The sequence below is a fragment of the Talpa occidentalis genome, unplaced genomic scaffold (genome assembly GCF_014898055.3).
Source record: "Talpa occidentalis isolate TD23 unplaced genomic scaffold, MPIMG_talOcc4v2.1, whole genome shotgun sequence".
NCBI classification, from domain to species: Eukaryota; Metazoa; Chordata; class Mammalia; order Eulipotyphla; family Talpidae; genus Talpa; species Talpa occidentalis.
Window position 1 is genome coordinate 73,763,865 of NW_026555331.1, and position 8,634 is coordinate 73,772,498.

At 39.5% G+C, this 8,634-nt stretch overlaps 1 pseudogene; it reads left to right on the forward strand.

Annotated features, from left to right (window-relative positions):
- Positions 1 to 339: 339 nt before the first annotated feature.
- Positions 340 to 1,727, forward strand: LOC129145307 (60S ribosomal protein L28-like; annotated as a pseudogene).
- Positions 1,728 to 8,634: the final 6,907 nt, after the last annotated feature.

Sequence of the window (8,634 nt, forward strand, 5' to 3'; positions counted from 1 at the left end):
ATGTGGTACATATACACCATGGAATATTACTCAGCATTCAAAAAAGATAAACACATGCAATTTGCAGCAACATGGATGGCTCTGGAAGGGATCATGCTCAGCAAAATAACCCGGAAAGAAAAAGAAAAATACCGGATGGTCTCACTCATCGCAGGAATCTAGAAAACTTAAATAAGGGACCAGGAAAATGAATAACTATAAGAAAGTAAAAATCAAAATCAACAAAAAACTGTGAACCAGAGACACTCTATGGGGGGGGGGGGAGGGGCGGGGAGGGATTGGGGTCAAAATAAGGGGATTGCAATTGCATGGGGAATATAAAAATAAAATTTATTTTAAAAAAAAAAATTTCAGGTTGGGTCTCTGGCCATACAAGAGGAGCCGCCGACATGTCCGCGCATCTGCAGTGGATGGTAGTCCGGAACTGCTCCAGCTTCCTCATCAAGAGGAACAAGCAGACCTACAGCACCGAGCCCAACAACCTCAAGGCCCGCTGTTGGGGATGAATCACTAAATACATTGGTAAAGCTATGGCATGAAATGTTTTACCTTTGTTTTCTTCTATGTAGCTTATGGTTTCAGGTTTTACATCCAAGTCTTTTATCTATTTTATCTGCTACAACGGGCGGATCCACCACAAGACGGTGGGTGTGGATCCGGCTGCCGACAGCAAGGGCATGGTGATCGACATGAAGCACTGAGCCAGCCAGCAGAAGCCGGCCACCTCCTACGCGCGGACCACCATCAGCAAGAACGCCCGGGCCACGCTCAGCAGCATCCGCCACATGATCTGCAAGAACAAGTACCGGCCTGACCTGCGCATGGCCGCCATCCGCAGGGCCAGAGCCATCCTACGCAGCCAGAAGCCCGTGATGGTGAAGAGGAAGAGGACCTGCCCCACCAAGAGCTCCTGAGTGGCCCCCCAGCAATAAAGGTGTCCCCTAACTCCAAATAAATAAATAAATAAAATAAAATAAAATAAAATAAAATAAAATTTCAGGTTGGACAGAGGGGGATAGCCTCCTGTCTCTGCTCCCCATACTGCCCCAATATCCCTTCTGTTAGCCTAAATTCTGCAGTCAAATTTCTAAGCTTTGTTTTGGGTTATTTTTGTGTGTTCCTTTAGTTTTTTTCCTCTATTTTCCACATGAGTAAAACCATCTCATATTTGTCATTTTCCTTCTAACTTGTTTCACTTAGTATAATCTCTCCAGTTCCATCCATGTTGTTGGAAATATCTGCCAAATTTTAGAACAGATTTTTGTTACTAATTTGTATATGTTTTTAAAGGGAAATTTTGGATATTCGCCTTTTATCTGATACTTGATTTACACAAAATTTCTCCCACTCTGTAGATTGCCTTTTCATTGTGATAACTGTGTCTTGCTGTGCAAAAACTTTTAAGTTTGATGTAGTCCCACTAGTTGAGTCTTATTTTTATTGTGTGTTCTTTGGAGTCATATTCTAAAAGTCATTCTTAAGGCCTATGTTGAGGAAATTCTTCCCTATATTTTCTTATGTGTTTTATAGTACCTCGTTATGTTTACATTTTTTATCCATTTTGAGCTATTTTTTGAGAGTGGTATGAGATAAGGGTTCAATTCCAGTGCAGTGCATGTGTTTATCTGGTTTTACCAACACCATTTATTAAAGAGACCACCCTTTCCCCCAGTCCACCTTAGTGCTGTTAGTTCTATTGCCAAATATTAGTTTACTTTGGATGCTGCTGCTGCTGCTGATAATGATAATAATAATAATAATAATAATAATAATAATAGTTTGGAATCATGGCTAAGTTTTCTCAAGACATTCCTCCCCAGGAACCCTTCTGGCTTGATATTTCACTATCACAATCTTTTTTACATGTGCATTTCTAAATTAATGCATTAATGCATTTCTAAATTAATTAAGGATTACTACCTAAAAATAATTGAGAATGGCAATGGTCATTGTTAGAAAGTTTTGAACTTCCAAAACTTGCTTTTCTTAAAACCGAGTGAGCAGGCGTGGCTCTGAAATTTCTAATAATGAATGGTAATGCCTATTAGTCTAATATATGCCTGTTTAGATTGGTATATGGAACTTCCAAAAGTTAGCAAGATTCTAAACTTTCCTCTTAAAATTGGTGAAACCAAAAAACAATTGGAAAAAGCAATAACTTGGCTCCTGAATCATCCCTCTCTCTCCTTTCCCACCTTCTTTGGCCCCAAACCAAGTGATAAGTCCCTGCTCTTCACTTTTTGGACTACCCGTCTCCCTTCCAGAACCTCAGCCTGCATAGCTTATTCCTTTTGCTGAACTAATATTTTATGTTATAGTTTTCTAAGGTACCTTGTTGCCTAACCCCACTTACATTCAGAATGACTAATCCAGATTTCTCAAGCAGGGGAACTAAGAATAGGGTCAAGCAGCAATGCTTCCTATATAAGTGAATGCATGTGAGCCTGGAGTCTCTTGCTTTTACAGACCCCACTGGTATCCTGGTACCACTTGTTAGCAGGGTACCAGGTATTTGACCACATGCTGGTCAATTAATTTCTTGCTCCCTCCCCCTCCTTCTTCTCTAGCTGCCTTTGGAAGTAAAACTTTTTTATTTTCCGCTTCATTTGTCTCAGCATGTCTGCTTTTGAGTTTGTCTCAAATTCGTAAGTGTGTGGGAATGGACTCGCTGTTCTCCATGGGGTTTCCCTGGAAGACCTTGGCACCCAACAATGGGGCCATTATTTAAGAGAAGTCCTCATGGCTCCTGGATAAGGGGTTAGAGTCAAGTGTCACCCAATTTGTTGCAGCATGTCCAAGCAAGAGACAGTCAAACTGAGCATAGAGCAAGTTTTCACACAATGCCAGGGTTTGTATCCTTCAATAGTTTTGGAAATGGATGAATCAAGTTTCAACCTCATTGGTGCCATACAAGTTTTAAAGCTAGCATATTTTTGAAGACAGGTTGGTCACCTGGGCAGTACCATTAAGATTTGTGCTGAATGGCCCCATTCAGGTTTTGAGGCCCACAGGTTTGGAAAAGGGATCAATCAGGGTTGAGATCAAACTGGTACCAGTCAAATCAGAAATGGTGCCAGTTTTGAAAAATGGGTCAGTCAGGTTTCAAACAGCTTCAGACACATTCATTAATCAAGATCTCACTTAAGAGACATTCGTTCATTGAGACCTTGCTTCAGAGATTCACTCAAGACCTTTGCTGATCACTCCAAAACACTGCCTGACTTCTGGTGACTAATTCTGTCACCACTATCTGACTGCCTCTCCCTCTTCCTGCTGCTTCTGCCTCTGGCTCTTCTTTCACTCACCTTCGTGCATAGGTTCTGCTGGTCTGTGGCCAGCACCTCTGAAAGAGCTATATATTGGCACTTGATCTCCTAGCACTACATCTAAAAGAGTTATCTGCCTCTGGGCTGCACCCAGCTACCTCTAAGAGCTGGCCACCACTTTTGATCCTTCAGCACCTTTGCCTGACTGCTGCTCCTGCCTCTGGCAATCTGGTACTGCCTTCTTTTGCTTTTGTGTCCAGCACTGCCCAGCTCAGCCTTCAGATTGCTACTGCTGGATGCTGCAGTGTTGCCTGTGACTACCTCCAGCTGCCATTGTGAGTTGGCCCTGATCCACCACTTATTTGTGTGTCACAAGCTCCAGGTTCTCATCAAAAGAACATCACCATCTTACATGAGCAGCTTTTGGTTTGGACTATAGAACACTATCAAGGTTAGGACAGCTGACATCTGTGACAGGCTCTTTCCTTTCCCCCAATTTCCCCTTTGTTAATAAACCCTCTTTTTTGTTGCATTCTGAGGCCTGAGTCATGTCTTGCAAATATTCTCCCATGGGTGTGAACTCAAATCTGAACGGTACCAGCCAGGTCAAAACCTGACCAACCGTCTTCAAAACTATGCTAACTTCAGAACCTGAATGGGGGGCCTTCCTGGTGGCACAGGCGGTTGAACACAGCACTGTGAAGCTGTCTGCAGCCTCTGCAGTGCAGGTTCAATCCAGGCTGGCTGGGGAGATTCCTACATGGCACAGCAGACCTCTTCTGTCTTGCCCATTGCTCCCCTCAGCAGTGTATTTCAGTGGATCTACCTGTTCTGTTCCCTACTCTGTCACTGCTGAATCCTTTCACCCTCCCGCACATCAGGCCTGTAGCCAGGTTCTTGTATGCATGAGTAAATAAATCTTTTTAAAAAAACAAAACCTGAATGGCACCAGTGAGGTTGAAACTTGATCCATCCATTTCCAAAAATAGTGAAGTATACTAAACCCAGGTGTGCAGTTTGACTTATATCTGTGGTTGACCAGTCCAATGGATCCTTCCTTGCATTGGTCTCCTTAAGTTTGTTATGATATGGGACATTCAGTGGGACCTTTCTATATCTAATCTAAGCTCTCTCTGCATCTTTTGATTTAAACCTTTTGATTCAACCATTAGCTTAAGCAGTATCCTTCATATTTTTCTTTAAGTTTCTTTGTTATGGGTAAATTAAGAAATCCTACTATATGGGAGATGGTTTTGTTCCTGTGGGCATACATATGGGTCTTGGTTTGAATCTCTATTTCAGAATTTGTGGGTCTGGGGGCCTTCTTCACTGTGTGTTTAAGCATTTTATGGAACATTGTTTTCATTTGAAAGGAGGTAAGCCTTTGGTCATTGAGAGTCTGCAAGGACAAATGTACCTCCATTACTTAGATTTAGCAACTTTGGCCACTGAGAAACAACAAAAGCAAATTCTAGCTGCCTTTCAAAATTAGACTTAGAAAAGGCAGAGTTTCATTTGATGATACAGAGGAGAGGGGAGACAACTTCCCCTTCTCCTGATAGCTTTACTAGAGGAGAACAGGAAGAAGAGTACCATTATTAACTAGAAACATTGAACCAACCAGCAGAAACTTTGAACCAACCAGCAGGAGACAGTGCCATTCCTGTAGAGGCTGCAACGTTTCTGCAGGCCTTGCTACCACTCTCTCCCCACCCCCAACCCCAAGAGAACTAAAAAGACTTCTTTTTTCACAAGACAGTGCACCCTGTTTGGCTAAAGGAGCTGCCCTGAGGTAGGAGAGTTACCTCTTCATCAATTCTCAACAGGTGGATTGAAATCACAGAGACAAACTGCAAGAGTCTAAGGGACACATAACCTCTTCCCCCAGGGACTTCCCAAATTGGAGAAATTTTGTCCCTTCATACCATCAAGATGTTAAAAGGATGGATAATTTGTTTACCTCTATTTTGTCTCCCATTTGCCTATCTGTGCGGACATACAATCCATGTCACAAACACTATTAATGTCAGAGGGTCAGAGAAGGTTAGTGAGAAGGATCATTGTCTCCACCAGGAGGATTTAGAAACCCAGAACCATAAGAGATGTTTTATTTCTCCCCTCACGTGTAGTCACTGTATTTCTCCCACCACCTGGGCACCCGGGATTCATCTCCGCATTCCCTTGTGCTCTTCCCTTCCCTGTTTTGAATCCTGTCCCTCCTCTGACACTGCTGTCTGCCTTAGATTGATAGTCAGCTTGCAAGTTTTGTCTTTTCCTGAGCCTTTAACTCTAACTCATAACTTCGCTCTATTTTGAATTTCTATGTTCCCGATGAACCATTGCAGTCTTTCAGACCTGGTGATCAGGTGTTACTCAAAACTTGGTTTAGTCATAATAAAATTCTGGACTTTCTGTTTGTCTGAGAAGGTCCTTATTCTTTCTTCATAGAGGATGGAAAGCTTTGTGGTATAAAGTATTCTTGGTTGACATTTGTTTTCTTGGAGTTTCCACTCTCTCCTTGGTTTTCCTTTGTATGTATCTGTTTCTTCCCTCTTGTCAGCTTCATTAATTTTTCCTTGTCTTGGATTTTTGGAAGATTTACTATTATGTGTCTTGCTGTGTTTTTCCTGTCATCATGGAAGTTTGGTGTTCTTCTTGTTTCTTGTATGTCTATTTTCAGCTCCTTCTTCATGTTTGGGAAGTTCTCTTCAATTATCTCCTTGAATATTTTCTCTGTTCCTGTGTTTCTCTCCTCTCCTTCTGGGATTCCTATAATTCTTATATTTCCTTTCCTCATGGAGACAGATAGTTCTCGAAGTCTTTCTTCTTTCTTTTTTCTTTGTACTTCTCTTTCCTTTTCTGTTTTGGTTCTCTTTATCTCTGTGTCTTCTAGAGTGCTTATTTGTTCTTCCATTTCATCTATTCTGCTTTCATTGCTTTTCTCAGTGTTCTTTAGCTCCTCCATTAATCTTTTGATCTCTTGCATTTCTTTCAGTTCTCTCTTTAGGGACTCAATTTCATTCTTCTGATCATTGGTTATTTTTCATATATCATTCTTTTTCTTTTCGACTTCTTTCAGTTTTCTTAATCACAGTGATTTTAAATTCTCTATCTAGAAGGCTCAGAAGTTCTTCCAAGTCACTGTTGTTGCAATCTGGTGGTTGCTTTTTTTTTTGTGGTGTGTCTTTTCCCTGAGGACTTGCTTGGTTGTTCATAATTTTTCTTCTTCTTGCTGTTTATTTTCTACTTTGTCCTGTGTCTTGGGACACTGTGTTGCTAGTACTGGCTGGCATCTCTTTTTTGGCTTTCTCCTTAGGAAACTGATGGCCCAATCAAGTCCAATACTTTTACACCAGTATTCCAGTAGGACAGTGGTACTAAGGATATGTTAATGGGCACTGTCCCTAAAAATCCCTCCCTCTATATTTACTTAATTCCAGAGGGGGGTTTTGAGGTCCCACAGTCTGCCTCAGTGGTGGCTGTATCGCACACTGGGATCCAAATTGCTGGATCCCTCTCTGGGCTCCAACTCATGGCCAGACACGGGGCCTGGCTTTCGTGTGCTTTTCAGCTCATCTCTGACTGCAGGTATAGGACTTTCTCAGTTCACACAGTTTTGGTGAGGTCCTGGCACAAAGCTCCCTGTCTTGAATATGGAGTCTCGAAGCCCATAACACCATTTGTTAAAGAAGTTTTTCTTTCTCCATTGTATGGTCATCAAAGATTAACTATCAATATTTGTGTGGGTGTATTTCTGGGCTTTCTATTCTAATCCATTGGGTTGTGTTTCTGTTTTCATTCCAGTACCACACTGTTCTGATTATTGTTGTTTGAAGTCAGGGAATGTGATGCCTCTTCTTTTATTCTTTATGCTCAGGATTGTTTGGATATTTGGGACATTTGTGGTTCCATACAAATTTTATAACTGATCTATTTCCTTGAAAAATGTCACTGAGGTTTTGATAGGTATTGCATTGAACATGTATATTGCTTTAGGTAATTTGATTAATTGAATCCATGAGTATGGGCTATCTTTCAATTTTTTGCGTCCTTTTTAAATTTCCTTTAGTGGAGTCTTATAATTTTCAATGTATAAATTCTACCTCTACTTTGTAGATGTACCCCCAAGTATTTCATCCTTTTTTGGAGCTATTGTAAATGGAATTGATTTTTTAAATTTCTCTTTTTTCTAATTCATTCTTTGCACATGAGTATTGATTTTGTACCCTGACCCTTGACTTTATTCATTTATCATTCCTTATAGTTTTTGGAAATGCCCCTTTTTTGTATCTTATGTCTTGTGAGATAAACAGAAAATGCTCCTATTTAAAATGCCAAAAAAAAAAAAAAAAGAAAAACACAGCATTTTTATGTAATGGAAAGAATCCCAAATCCTAATGGAGAGATCACCTATTTCAAAAACTATGAATGTCAGAAAAATAAAAACAAAGAAATGTCTGAAAAATCCCTGGAGTTAAGTAAATTCAGCTGGCTGCCTAATTCCAGTTTATATATAATGACTGATTGAACTTGTTTATTTGGTATTTGTGTATATTTAGCTAAGGATGTTCTCAAAGAATTGCATTATTCTTACGTCTAGATAATTCCTAATTTGTAATGATCTTATCTCTGATAATGGTTCATTTTCTTTTGCCTGTCATAATGAGAAAGTTAGGGATGAATAATACAAATATGAAAATTATTCCCCTATTAGTAAATAGGTGAGAAATGAACTAATTTATAACCCTTTATATTCTAGCTAATTTTTTATCTCATTGTTAACCCACCAAATGGTTCTACTTATATAAGTGGATCATGTGATTCAAAGAACAGTGAGATACTCTGAGAATAATGGATGTGTATTTTTAAATGTCAACAATAAAGATATTTTAGCATGTCATTTTTTAACACCTGAACACGGTTTGAAAATGTCACTTACTAAGCAATTTATTTGTTTTATTTAATTTTAATTCTTTTCATTTTTTCATGCACCTCCATCCCTATAGCCTCTTGTTTCTTTCCCTCCCTCCCTACTACCACTTTATCTGGAGCCCTCAGGATGTTTATTGATGAATATAGGTTTTTGAAAGTGTACTTACATTATCAAATTATTATGAAAATGTTTAATATTTGTTTTTAGCATTCTGACATACTTTACTACATTTACTGCTCTCAAATTCTTCCATCTTGTTGAAAATAACAACATTATATGCATTATATGATTTATATGCTTTATATAAAGCATTATATGCTTTCTTAAGGCTCTGTAACATTTCACAATATGGGTATACCACATCTTATTGATCCAATCACCTTAGCTCTTATAAATAATGTTGCTATCATTATTGTGAAACATGTTTTTTTACAT